A 14,842-nucleotide genomic window follows, 5' to 3' on the forward strand; every position below is an offset into this window, starting at 1 on the left:
TTTGTATCCTTAAAATTTAAGACAATGATAGCAAAATGGAGTGGTCAATAAGTGTAGAAATTTATTAAATTGAAAATACTATGGGACTTTGGTGTGAAAATTTCTGTTTAGATAATTGGGCAACAATTATATTAAAAGAGTGACAATGTTTTAATATTGAGAGCTTTTCTAATGACATAGCAGAAGAAAAAGATAGTAGAAGACGAGGTTGATTTAAATTGTTCCTGAATGTGAAGCATATTCTAAAGTAGATATATGAATATATTCTACTGATAATGAAGAGAATCTTTTTAGTGATTGTAGAGATCAAAGCCACCAAGAAAGACTTGAAAGATGGAGGTGTGTTAAAGTAATAAAATGACATAGTCTGGTTTTCAGGAATGGAAGGTAATTATAAATTAAAGACCAAAGGTTTTAGCAAATTTTTTTCTTACCACTGGACTAGCTACCAGGGCTAAACATCCAAATATCCTTTTGTGATGGATAACCAAATTGGCTTTCTCAACTTTCATTTCACTTCCTCTTTTATATGAGAAAATATACAGCTAAAATTACATCTCCCATATTCCTTTCAGCTACAATCATCGATGTCAATTAAGTTCTAACTTTTTAGTGCATTCACATGTGAATTTGAGGGATGAAAGAAGGTAAATGCCTGGCAGACAAGGATTCTGCAATGTGGTCACAAATATGTAACTATAAATATGTCTGTAAAGATATAGATGGCCATGTTTCATGGCGATTAGGTCTCTAGGAAAATGAATTCATCCTGCTTTTAGAGAAATACTATTTATACTTTGTGAGATAATGCTAATTCCTAGGGCTATAGTATGCTACTATGGTACAGCATTTCAGATTGTAGGTTTTGTTTTTGCTTTAGTCTATCACAAAATGAAATCAGTGAATAGAGGTTCCATACTGTAGTTATCTCCCTAGATCTTCCATGCATGCTCAGAATAGTCATAAATTATTAACAGACAGAATCTATATCTGTCCTCTGCCCCACCAGCTCATTGGCATGAGATTATGGGATTTTATAGTAGGAAAGCCTCATGGGGTCTTAACAAAATATCAAACTTGGTATGAATATTCAGGCACACATTTTATTTCCATTATCTGTTATTGAGTCAGAAGGTATTACCAAGAATTAGTGGCTTAAAACAGCTATTAACATTTTATTATATGTTATAGTTTAGTGAGTTAGGAATCAGACTAGAACTTTGCAGAGTGCGTTTTCTGTTCAATGTATCCTCTATTGTGGTTCATCAGAGGCATTCCTTAGTGCCTTGACTGGATCGGAGGGTCCTAGGCAGCCTCGTTCATCTACCTGAATGAGCATGAATGGCTGTAAGCCTAGGCTCATCTGGGCCGCTCTTCTACTTCACGTATTCTGAGAACCTCTCCACACATCACTACAAAAAGGTAGTTGATCTTCTTACATGAATATTCAGGGCTCCAAGAGACTCTTGTGAAACCTACTACTCCTGCTACAGACTAAGCTCAGAACTGAGATAGGAACACTTCAACCACATTGCTTAAGTCAAAGCATCCACATGGCAGCTGTGAGACAAGTGTCAAAACTTGCAGCCATTTTTGATATGCTACATTCACATGTTCTAAAATGACCTCATAATCAGTAGACTCATTAGTTCTTTCCCTATTCTGGGTTATAAAAGGGGTGACAGTCTAAAAAAAGGAGTACCTTTTAAAGGTACCTTTAAAAAGTACATATTATATTTTTATTGGTGGTAATAAAAAGTCTTCTGCTGCCTTCCTGCTTTGGGGTATTAGAAAATTCACAAGACATGAAGAGAATTCCTTATAAAATTTTCTTCTATTTTTTTATCAGAAAAAAACTGATAAAAATTTCAAAGTTGCTACTTAGGCACAGTAGAAGTTAGTTTCTTAAGATTGAGGCGCATAGGCCTTTAAGAGTTACCTATGTGTATGAGGAATGAGTATGGGGTGGGGATAATGTTTGGAGAAGCAAGCCCAAGGGAGGAGACTCTTAGAATAAAACTTATAGTTCAGGAATAAAGACAAAGAGTAGCAATGGGCACATTTGGTCTTATCAAGGGTGGAGGATCAAAGGGGAATGAGTCATTCATTTAGCAACTGGGAGAAGTAAAATATTTAATGTTTAATATCTCTTGTAAATTCATCATGGTCTGCCATCTTTGACACAGTGAATTAATTCCATGAGGGATGAAATGTGATTCTTAAAATTTGGGTTCAATTTGTAACCTATCACTTACTAGATATTTTTTCCTTGAAATATTGAATGAATATGCTTGAGTAAGTTTTCTTTTAAATAAAATAATATTAATAATTAATTATATAAAAAGGTTATGATATAGTTTAAATGAGATAGGTAAAAATGTACAATCTCTATGGTAGTCTATTAATTTAATCTAAAAGTATTTATATATATGAATTTATATTTACAGTGGTTTTAAGTTCACACAAAATTGAATGCAAGGTACAGATATTTTCCACATACCCCCTGCATCATACATGCAGAGTTTCCTTCATTATCAAAATCCTGTATAAAAGTCATACATGTATTACTACAATTGATAAACCTATATTGACAGATTATTATCACCCCAAATCTATAGTTTACTTGAAGATTCACTCTTGATGTACATTTAATGGGTTGGGACAAATGTATAGTGAAATGTATCCACCATTGTAGTAACATACACTACCTAAAAATTCTCTGAATTCTACCTATTCGTTCATACACCTCCTGGAACTTCTGGCAACCACTGATCCTTTACTGTCTCCACAGTTTTTCCTTTTCTAGAATGTCATATAATTGAGATAACACAGACATAGATGACTTTGCAGATTGTCTTCTTTCATGTAAGAGTATGCATTTAAGATTCCTCCATGTGTTTTCATAGTTTGATCCCTAATTTCATTTTAGTGATTGCTATGGTTTGAATGCATCCCTTCCAAAATTTCGATGTTAGCAATGTGATAATGTTAAAAAAGTGGGGCCTTTAAAAGGTGATTATGTCATGAGGACTCCTTCTTTATGAGTGGGATTAAGGTCCTTATAAAAGAAGTTTCAGGAAACAGTGTTTGGCTAGCTTCCTAGCATGTTCTTTTGCTCTTCTGCGATATGAGGACACAGTGTTCATTGTCTCTTCTTCTTATGCCTTCTGCCATGTGAGGATGCAGCAAGAAGACCCTCACAAGATGCCAGATGCTGGTGCCTTGATCTTGGATTTACAGCCTGCAGAACTATGAGAATAAATTTCTGTTCTTTATAAGTTACCCAGTTTTTGGTAGTCTATTAGAACAAGAAAGACAAACTAAGACAGTGCTGAATAATACTCCATTGTCTGATGTACCACAGTTTATTTATCCATTAACCTAGTGAAGGACATCTGTTTGCTTCCAAGTTTGGGTAATTGTAAATAAAGCTTCTGTAAACAATTTTGTGTTGGGTTTTGGGTGAATGTAAGTTTTAATTGATTTGGGTAAATACCAAAGAACCCAATTGCTGGATTGTATAATAAGAATGTGTTAATTTGTCAGAAACATCTTCCAAACTGTTTTCCAAAGTGGCTGCCCCATTTTGCCTTCCCACCAGCAATGAATGAAAATTCATATTTGTAACCCTAACAATAGTTGTACCTCCATAATATGATGAAATAAAAATAAATAAATAAATAAATAAATAAATAAATAAATAAATAAGAAAATTCCTATTGCTCTAAATCCTTGCCAGAATTTGGTGTTGTCGGAGTTGCAGATTTTGGGTGTTCTTATAAAGGTGTGTATGGGTATCTTATTGTTAAAATTTGCAGTTTTCTAACAACATTTGATATCGGACATCTTTTCATGATTACTTGCCATCTTTATCTACTCTTTAGTGAGGTGTCTGTTAAGATTTTCTACCCATTTTTACAATAAGATTGTCCACTTTGTTATTGTTGAGTTTCAAGTGTTCTTTGTATATTTTGGATAACAGTTCTTTTCAGATACGTTCTTTGTAAATATTTTCTTCCAGTCTATTGTATATCTTCTCCCTCTTTATGCAATGTCTTTCACAGAGCAGGAGTTTATAATTTTGGTGAAGGCTAGGTATAAATTCATTCTTTCATGGATCATGCTTTTGGTGTTATATCTAAAAAGTTATCACTATACCCAAAGTCATCTAGGTTTTATCCTATGCTATCTTCTAGGAGTTTTATAGTTTTGTGCTTTATGTTTTTATGTATTTATCTATTTGGAATTGATTTTTGTGAAAGATGCAAGGTATGTGTGTAGATTCATTGAGTGTATGTCCAGTAGTTCTAGCACTAGTAGTTGAAAAGACTATCATTTCTCCATTGTATTACCTTAGCATCTTTGTCAAAAATCAGTTGACTATCTTTATGTGAATGTATTTCTGGGCTCCATATCCTGTTTCATCAAACTATTTATCTATTTTTTTTATCCATGCCATATTGTCTTGATGATTGTAATTTTATAGTCAGTTACTATCAGTCCTCTGACTTTGTTCTCTTTCAATATTGTGTTGGCCATTTTGAGTATTTTGCCTCTCCATATAAACTTAGAATTACTCTGTTAATATCTACTTTCTGTGATTTTGATTGGAATTGCATTGAACATATAGATTCTGTTGGGAAAAATTGACATTTTGGCAATATTGAAGCTTCCTAACCATGAACATGGAATATTTTTCCATTTATTTAATTCTTTGATTTCTTTCATCAGACCTTGATAGTTTTACTCATGTAGAATTTGCACATATTTTGTTAGATACCTATTGCATTTGGTATCAAATATGTGCAAATTTGCACATATTTGCACATATTTTGTTAGATACCTAAGTATTTCACTTTTAGGGGTGCAACTATAAATGGTTTTTGTGGTATTGTGTTTTTAATTTCCAATTTCACTTATTCATTTCTGGTATATAAAAAATCTATTGTCTTTCATATGTTAACCTTATATCCTGAAATTTTGCTATAATCATTTACTAGTTCTAGAATGCTTTTAGTCAATTCTTTTGCATTTTCTAAATAGATTATGATGACATCTGTGAACAAAGACATTTTTATTTTCCTTCCCAATCTTTCTTTCTTTCTTTCTTTCTTTCTTTCTTTCTTTCTTTCTTTCTTTCTTTCTTTCTTTCTTTCTTTCTTTCTTTCTTTCTTTCTTTCTTTCTTTCTTTCTTTCTTTCTTTTTCTTTCAGACAGAGTCTAGATCTATTGACAGGGCTACAGTGCCCTGGCATCAGCCTTGTTACAATAACCTCAAACTCCTGGGCTCAAACAATCATCCTGCCTCAGCCTTCCAACTAGCTGGGACTACTGGCACACCTCATGACACCTGGCTAATTTTTCTATTTTTAGTAGAGATAGGTCTTGCTATTGCTCAGGGTGGTCTCTGACTCCTGATATCAAGTGATCTTCCTGACTCAGCCTTCCAGAGTGCTAGGATTACAGGTGTGAGCCACTGTGACCAGACTATTTTTTATTTCCTTATGCATTAGCTAGGACTTTCACTATAATGTTGAAAAGGAGTTATAAGAGGGGTGATCTTATTGCCTTGATTCTTAGTGGGAAAGCTTCTAGTTTCTCACCATTAAGTATAATGCTAGCTGTAGGTTTCTTTATCAAATTGAGAAAAATCCCTCTCAATTTCTAGCTTGCTGAGAGGTTTTGTTTTTAATATTAAATTTTTAAAAATGCATTTGCTGCATCTTTTGATAAAATCGTGTGATTTTTATTCTGTAGTCTGTTGATGTGATGGCTTACACAAACTGAGTTTTGAATGTTGCACTAACTTTGCATACCTGTGATAAATCCACTTGGTTATGATATGTAATTCTTTTTATACATTATAGGATTTGGTTTACTAATACTTTGTTAAGGATTTTTACATCCATGTTCATGAAAGAGGTTGGTGTGTAGTTTTCTTTTCTTGTAATGGCTTTGTTTGTTTTGGGCATATGGTAATATTGCCTACAGAAAATGAGTTATGAAGTATTCCCTCTGCCTCTATCTTCTGGAAGAGATTATAGATACCAGCATAGTTTCTTCCTTACATGTAGGTAGAATTTACAACACAAACCACCTGATTCTGGTGCTTTCCATTTTGCACAGTTATTAATTATTGATTCAATCCCCTTAATAGATACAAGGTTATTCAAATTGTCTATTTCTTTTCACCTGGGTCTTGGTAGATTTTGCCTTGCAAGGAATTGGTCCATTTTGTCTAAAATATCAAATTTATGAGCACAGAGTTATTCATTCATTGGATAAATAATGATGTCCTTCCTTCATTTTTAATATTAGAAACTTCTATATTTTTTAAATATTTGAGTTACACTGGCTAAAGGCTTATTGATTTTATGACTTTTTTTAAATTGTTGTCATTTGCTTTTATTGATTTTTCTCTGTTGATTTCCTATGTTCAATTTCATTGATTTCTATTCAATTCTTATTATTTCTTTTATTGTCCTTTCTTTGGACTTAATTTGTTCTTTCTTTTCCAGTTTGAAAAATGAAAGATTAGATTATTGATTTTAGATTATTCTTCTTTTTTAATTTGTATATTCAATGCTATAAATTTCCCTCTAAGTGCTGCTTTTTCTGCATTCCACATTTTTGATTATTTGAATTTATATTTCCATTTAGTTCAAATATTTTAAATTAACTTGTGATATTTTCTTTGACCCATGAGTTATTTAGAAGTTTGTTGTTTGTTCTCCATTTAATTCAGAATTTCCATCTATCTTTCTGTTATCCATTTCTAGTTTAATCCCATTTCAATCTGAAGCAGACATAGCATGGTTTTATTATTTTCAAATTTGACGAGGTGTGTTTGATGGCCCAGAAAGTGGTCTTTCTTGCTGAATATTACATGCAAGTTTAAGAAGAAGGTGAACTCTGGTGTTGTTGGATGGAGTATGTATAGATATGAATTATGTACAGTTGATTGATGGTGCTGTTGAGTTCAATTACATTCTTATTGATTTTTTGCTTGCCGAATCTGTCCATTTCTTATAGAGGGGTGTTGTCTCAAACTGTTATAGTGGATTCATCTGTTTCTTCTTGCAGTTTTATCAGTGTTTGACTCATGTACTTTGATATTCTGTCATTAGGCACGTACACATTAAGGATTGTTTTGTCTTTTCATCAAATGTATTATTTTATCATTATGTAATTCCATACTTTATCTTTGATAACTTTTATTGCTCTGAAGTCTGCTCTGTCTGAAATTCATATAGTTACTCCAAATTTTATTTATTGTTAGTATGGACCACATTTCTCCATCAATTTATTTGATAATTTATGGGTCTTTCCTTTTAAAATAGGCTTTATTTTCCAAATAACATATAGTTAGGTCTTGTGTTTTGGTAGATGCTGACAATATCTACCTATTAATTTGTGTATTTAGACCATTGACATTTAAATGACTATTTGTAAAATTGAATTGACATTTATAATGTTTGTTACTACTTTTTATTTTTCCCTTATTCTTTGTTTTTGTTTTTGTGTTCTATTCTTTCTTCTGACTTTGGTAATTTTAATTGATAATTTTGGATAATGATTCCATTTTCTTTCCTTTCTTGGCATATTGGTTTTACCCCTTTTAAAGAAAATGAGTAGTTTCCCCAGAATTTGCAATATACATTTACAACTAATGCAAGTCTACTTTTGTGTTTCATTTTTTTTTGTTTTGTTTTTTGCAAGTGTGAAATGAAATGTATTGAGTAAGGACAATATAGATTTACAGAGCAAGACCAAGATATAAGTGTACAGAGTAAGAGCAACAGAGTAGGGAATGGACCTCTTTGTCATAAAAAAGGGGTGGCAAGTCTACTTTCAAATAACATTCTATTGCTTCGTGAGTAGTGCAAATAAGTGCAAGTATCATAAGATAACAAAAATATCCTAATTCCTTCTTCTATTCCTGATATTACTGTTGTTATTCATTTTACTAATAAGTAAACATATATACATATACATATTTGTATGCATAATCAAATACACTGTAGCTCTTTCAAAAAATCTTGTCTGCTATATCAATTAAGAAAAAGAAAAAGAAAGTTTTATTTCACTTTTACTTATTTCTTCTCCAATGTTTTTTATTTCCTTATGAAAATTCCAGTTTCTGATCTATGTTATTTTCCTTCTCTCTCAGTTACTTCTTTTAACATTTTCTGCATGGCAGGTTTATAGGTAACATATTCCCTCAACTTTTGCTTATCTGTGAATGTCTTTATCTCTTCTTCACTTTTGACAGATAATTTTGCAGGGTCCAAAGTACTAGGTGTTTTTTTTTTTGTTTGTTTGTTTTTTCTCCTCTTCACCCTTGCAATATTTCACTCTATTCTCTTTTTGCTTCTATCATTTCTAAGGAGAAGTTAAATGTAATTCTATCCTTTCTCCTCTACAGGTCAGGTGATTTTTTTCCCCTCTGGCTTTGTTTCAGACTTTTTTTCTTTATCTTTAATTTCCTACACTTTGAATGTAATTAATATGTCTAGGAATAGGATATTTTTTTCTCTTTTTTTGTCTTTATCCTGACTGGCATCCTATAAGCTTCACAGATCTGTTGTTTTGTGTCTGACATTAAGCGAGTCAATTCTTAGTCATTTTTTTCTTCAAATATTTCTTCTGCTCTTATATCTCTTTCTTCTCCTCATGATATTCTTATTATTCATATATTACACCTTTAGAGTTGCCCCACAGTTTTTGTATGTTTTCTTCAATTCATTTTAATTCATTTTTTTCTCTCTGCTTTTCTGTTTTGGATGTTTCCATTGATGTGTCCTCAGGTTCACAGATTCTTTCCTCAGCTGTGTCATATACTAATGAACTCATGAAAGGAATACTTTATTTGTTGTAGTCTTTGTGATCTCTGGCATTTCTTTCTGATCATTTCACAGAATTTCCACCTCTCTGCTTATGTTGCTCTGTTGTTCTTGCATGCTGTATATTTTGTACATTAGAGCCTCTTAGTGCGTTACTTATAGTTGTTTTAAAGTCAGGTCTGATAATTCCAACAATCCTGCCATATTTATGTCTGCTTCTGATGCTTGCTATGATTTTCCACATTGTGTTTTTGCCATTTAGTATTCTCAGTGATTTTTTTCTTGATAAAAGAAGAGGATAAACTAGTCAATTAGGTTTTCAGTAATGTGGAAAGGTGCGGGGGACAGAGGGATTCTATAGTCCTATGATTAGGTCTCAGTCTTTTAGTGAGCCTGTTTCTCTGGACTGTGAACTTCACAAATTCTTCTCAATTTCCTACTCCCCCATACTCTGTAGGTGGGACAGGAAGCCACTTAGACTAGCATAGGCTGGAGATGGGTATTTTCCATCCTCCATCTGATAGGCTAGAATGGGCTGGAATTAGCTATTTTCCATATCCCAGATAGAGTAAGCTCTGAAAAAATGGAATAGTTTAAGCTCTGTTAAAATAATTTCCATTGAGGGCAGACCTTGTCAACAACAGAATGCTCTGGTATATTTTAAAATGGCTAATTTCCCTCTTATCCTATTTATTGACTGAGAGGGTTTTTCTCCAATATTCACTGTGAATACCTGGTCAAGCTCCTGGAAGTAAAATCACAAAATGTGGGGCACCCCTTAAACTGGGTTCCCCTGGAATTTTTAACTACAGATGTGACCACACTCCTAGTAATTTATGAATTACAATATAGATGTTTATACCCATATACTTGTTCCTGTAGGGTTTTCTGAAGATGGGTTTCTGCTCCAATAAAGTTGTGATTCTCTGCATATGCCTGTCTCTCCAATTTTGAGAGCAGCAGTTTGCCCTATGACCTCCCTTCTTAGGTACATTTAAGAAGATTTATAGATTTTTCAGTTGTTCAGTTTTTACTGCTATTATGATGGAGTAATGACTTCCAAGTTCCTTATGTGCCAAACTAGAAGCTGGAAGTCCAAAGCTTATATTTTAAATCATGTAAATTACACTGGCAAGTCATGTCTGCTCCCACCATCCCTATATTCTAACCCAATATTAAGGATTTAACAGTTATATTCATGACAGATATATTGATAATCCAATTAACTGTATGCAAATGTTTCTTTTTATATTTTCATTTGACTATATCTACAATCTCCAAAAATGTTAAATATATTTTACTAGTAAAATAGAAATTGAAATATTAACTTTTAATAACTATATATTTATTTATGTTGTTGAAAAACTATAGATGTAATATCATACCAATATAGATTTTTATATTATAATGGATAGATAAAATAGCCATAAAATATGAAAGTATAGGTATGTTTGTGTATACAAGCATATACAGATGCACCCATATATGTAAATTTCCCATATATGATGCCTGCACTGCAATCACAATGAATTATTATGTATGTCTCCCAGTTTGCATGCCTTCAATTTTGAGACCATAGAATAGAGAACTATTTTAACAGTTTCAAGCTAATCACTAACATTCTTCTTGTATACAGCCTCTTTGTCTCTAATAAAAACTAAATATTTTGGTATATAAATGTTAAATAAACTGTCATTTAAAAAATATATTCTATTTGCTATGAAAACCATACAGAGTATTAGAATTCAAAGACATAAGTTTTAAAATAATTCCTAACAGGGTAATTTGTAAATAAGTGCTTTATGTGATTTGTACTCAAATGGGAAAAGCTTTAGATATCGAATTATTCTCTCCAGAGAGCCTTTTCTCTTCAGTAAGATAAGAAATTCCCCAAGTTTCTACAAATTCCTTTTGTTGTTACTTTTTTCTAGATTATTCTGGTACTCCTAAAGGCTAGGACTGCTAGGAGGGAGATTTCAAGTACTGAAACATGTGTAACAACACACCACAAAAATTCTCTTAACAAAAATACTATGTGTGTATGTTCATTTGTATGTTATACACGTATATATGATTACAATAAAAACAAAATTTATCCTTACATGTCAATGTTATGTATTTTAAAGAATGAGCAGTGTTTCTTTCAAGTTATTCAGATATTAAGCTATATAATATAGAACACAATGAAATCAGTACTGTTTTCCTTATGACTTTCTAACAATATTCCTTTCCTTATGATTTTCTAACAATATTCTAATTAACATTTAGATATTTTAAGCTTATCATTATTTGTATATGAAAATGCAGAATTTTCTTTACTAAAATTCCATTTGATACCAAAAATTATTCTTGACATGTGCATGCACTTTTTATAAATATGTGTGCTAGTTTTAAAAATAACACCAATATGATTCTTTGACAGACTGCCAGCTGAAAGCTACAGTTCAACTGAAAATGATTTACCTTCGAGGATGTAGAGTGGGTACATTAGAACTAGTGGAAAGAAGCATAATGATAATTGATAATAATGTGAGAAAAATATCAAGTAGAGTTACTCCTGTCATTGCTGAAACATAGGATGCCAGGGTTGCAGATGTTAGATGGAAAGTGAATTAAAACTAAGTTTTCTGTAGATAAAACTTTGCATAGCAAGTAATGTATGTTAGCAAATGCTCTACTTCTGGGAGTCAAGTATGTCAGCAAGGAACAAAAATTATCAGAAAAATCAAGAACTTCTCTATCGAAAGAATATTTATGCATGTTGTTTCAAAAAGCATGTGAAAATAGCACATGACGTGACTAACAAACATTATCCAGATTAACAACTCTGAACATAGATACTTCTTATTTTAAATAGATATTCTAGAATCATTTTGATTTTATAACTACTAGTCCCTTCTTGGTCTCATAGCATATTGTATTTTAATTCATCATAACTTTCATGATGCTATATCCTATATGCCTCACTAACATAATTTTCTATGAATAAAACTCTCGCTTTAAGGGCCAGGGTCATGCTTGCAAGATGATTGCTGTGTTTTTGGTGCCAGCACACTGTCTATAATAAATAGCTGCATATATATGAGTAAATTAAGGAATGAATGAATGGATAAACAAACATTTTAGACCACTCTAAAATGTGACTTCTTTTAAATTTAATTTTTTAAAAAAATACAGTCCTCTAAAATAGCATATGAATGATCAAAATATTATTAACACAACTTGCAAAAAACATAGGAAAAGCTATACAAAGCTATAGCTGATGGTCAGTATCAAATAAACACTGAAGAATGATAAATTCATGCCATCCAACTGTATATTAGTATGAAGCAGAAATCTTTTTAAAATGACAAATAGTATGGCTGAATCTTTGCCATGTTTAGGGTGAAGGAGGATGAATTTCGTAAGGAATTGGGCATTCCTTGTGTCATTAAAACAGAAATATCATACTTCACTTTCACAAATCTAGAATGATTCAGTTTTCTCCATTTGAAAAAGCAATTGTCTTTTTATAAATAGATACTCTGTATGAGATAGATATGAAAGTTTCTCCCAATTGTTTCACATAAATTTTAAAAAATAAAAGAATATATCACCTAGATAGTCAGCCTGGGGAAGCTTTCAACACTAATAAGACATTTCCAGAGGCACAGCTGGGAGCACAATTTCCTGACAGGTTCTTTCTGGGATGGACTGTCCTTAGGAGTTTGATATCTTAGTTCTCTGATTATCATGTGAATTAGAAAAAGAAGAGAGTTGCTAATCACCATATGCATGTTACACGAATGCCTATATTTGTGAGGAGTGAGAGCTAAGGATGCTTGCATACTTTTTGTGTGTGTCCTATTCATCATTCCTCATATATGATATTCTTATGAATTCTTATGAATTTAAATTTATCAAAATTTTATAATATTTTTCAAACAAAAAATATTGTGAAAGGTATTGCTTTCATTGAAATCATTGACAGAAAGATGGATTTCTTTTTTCTTTTTCTTTTTTTTTTTTTTAGTTTTTTTGCTATATGTATAGACTTTAAATGTTTGCATATTTTAAGGAAATATTTTTAGGCTACTTAAGTAGAGTCAGAGAAAGAGTTCAACTACAACAGAAAATTTCTGTGAAGGTTAAAGCATATCCCAGAAATAATAGCAAATAACTATCCAGATTAGAAATTGAAAATGAAATTTTTTTAATTTAACACTTTAAATGTCTAGCCCATGCATAATGTTATAACATGTCCATATCCCAGCCATTAATCATAGAAATAACAAACACAAAACCCAGATAAAATTTACAAGTACATATTACTATTTAACTTAATTGAACTCCAAAATCCTTATCCAATTTCTTAAACATGGAAATGATTAAGTTTTTAGTATGATATATGTATATATACCACTACGTATTAAACATTTTAGAGAGCTTTAATAATGTGAAATTATATTAAATAAAATAAGACGGAAAATTTATGATAGATTGAAATCTCTTATATTAAGAAAAAAGACTATTGCACTAAAATAAGTAGCTTCCCCAACATGTTTTATGGTAAAGTAACAAGATTATTTTGAGTGGCAGATTCACAGATAATACTTTTCTTTATAATTTCCTATTTAGCTATACTTTAATGAAAATCATAAATTGTTCATAACACACAAATTCAGCATTTACAAAGTCGAATCCCAAAATTAAAATCATTAAGCCCTAAGCTGTCGACTTCAAAATTAAATCTTATTTATAATTTCAAATATTATTTTAATTCTCAAATTTGCTGCTCAAGATAATGTTTACAAAAACTTGATTTTTAAAAATACTATGTAACTTTTTTGTATTATACATAAAATAAATATAAATGTATGATATGTAGGATTAATGATGTGGAAGAAATATTTCTTTTTCTATTATAGACATTGTCTTGTCTAACTTCTATATCAAGAGTAAATCAAATGACATTAATATGTCGTAACTAAATTTAGTTCAGGTGTAAAGTAAGAAAGAAAGAAAATTTAATATGAGAAAATTTGATTTGTACAAACCATCCATCATATTGTCAGACTGTGGGCAAATATTTTATAATAATCTTGTTTTTTTAAATCACCTCTCTGTACATGTATATATGTTTGTGTGTGTGTATACACACATCTCCTGATATATCTGTGTATGTTTTATGTATTTACTAGCAGAAAAATATGACATTTAAATAACTCCCCTGTCAAAGAACATTTTAGTGCCATGGAATAACATCTTTTTTCTATATATTTTTTAAACTGGAAATATTTACCTATGAGCTTCTTATTTGCAGCAGTACAGTTTGAGAAACAATTCCAATGAGAACTGAGACTGGAGACATTTGCTCAGCTTACTGTCTATGTTAGCATGCCCTTTCTGTTTGGTTGTCTTCAACGTGGCGAGGAAACTCTTATATAGAACACAAGGTGTTGGTTTCCTGTTGTTTTATAACAGTTACCAGGGACTTAACTACTAAAGATAAAATTAATCAGATATCTCAGAATTTAAGATAAATTATTGGTTAGTCATCTCACATTTCTCTAGGCCAGAAATCCGGACTAGGTTGACTGGGTTTTCAGCTTAAAGTGTCACAGGCTAAAATCAAAGTGTTGTTTGGATGGGGCTTTGCTTTAGAGGCTTTTAGGAAGAATATGCCTCCAAGCTAATTCAGAAATATAATTAATTACGTTGCCTACAGTTGTAGGAAATGAAGACACCATTTCCTTTCCAGCTGTCAGCCGGGAGCTGCTCCCAGCTTGTAAGCGGCCATATTCCCTCTTGAAGGCTGCCCTCCATATTCAAGCCAAAACAATACTTTTGAAACCTTCTAATGTTTCAAATTATTCTTACATCCCTATTTACCATAAATTAGAAAAAACTCTTTGCTTTTAAAAGGTTCCTCTAGCTAGATTGGGCCCACTGATATAATCTCTTTTGATTAATACAAAATCAACTGATTGGTGGTCTTAATTTCATATGCCAAATCCCTTT

Source organism: Microcebus murinus, chromosome 11, assembly GCF_040939455.1.
Source record: "Microcebus murinus isolate Inina chromosome 11, M.murinus_Inina_mat1.0, whole genome shotgun sequence".
NCBI lineage: Eukaryota > Metazoa > Chordata > Mammalia > Primates > Cheirogaleidae > Microcebus > Microcebus murinus.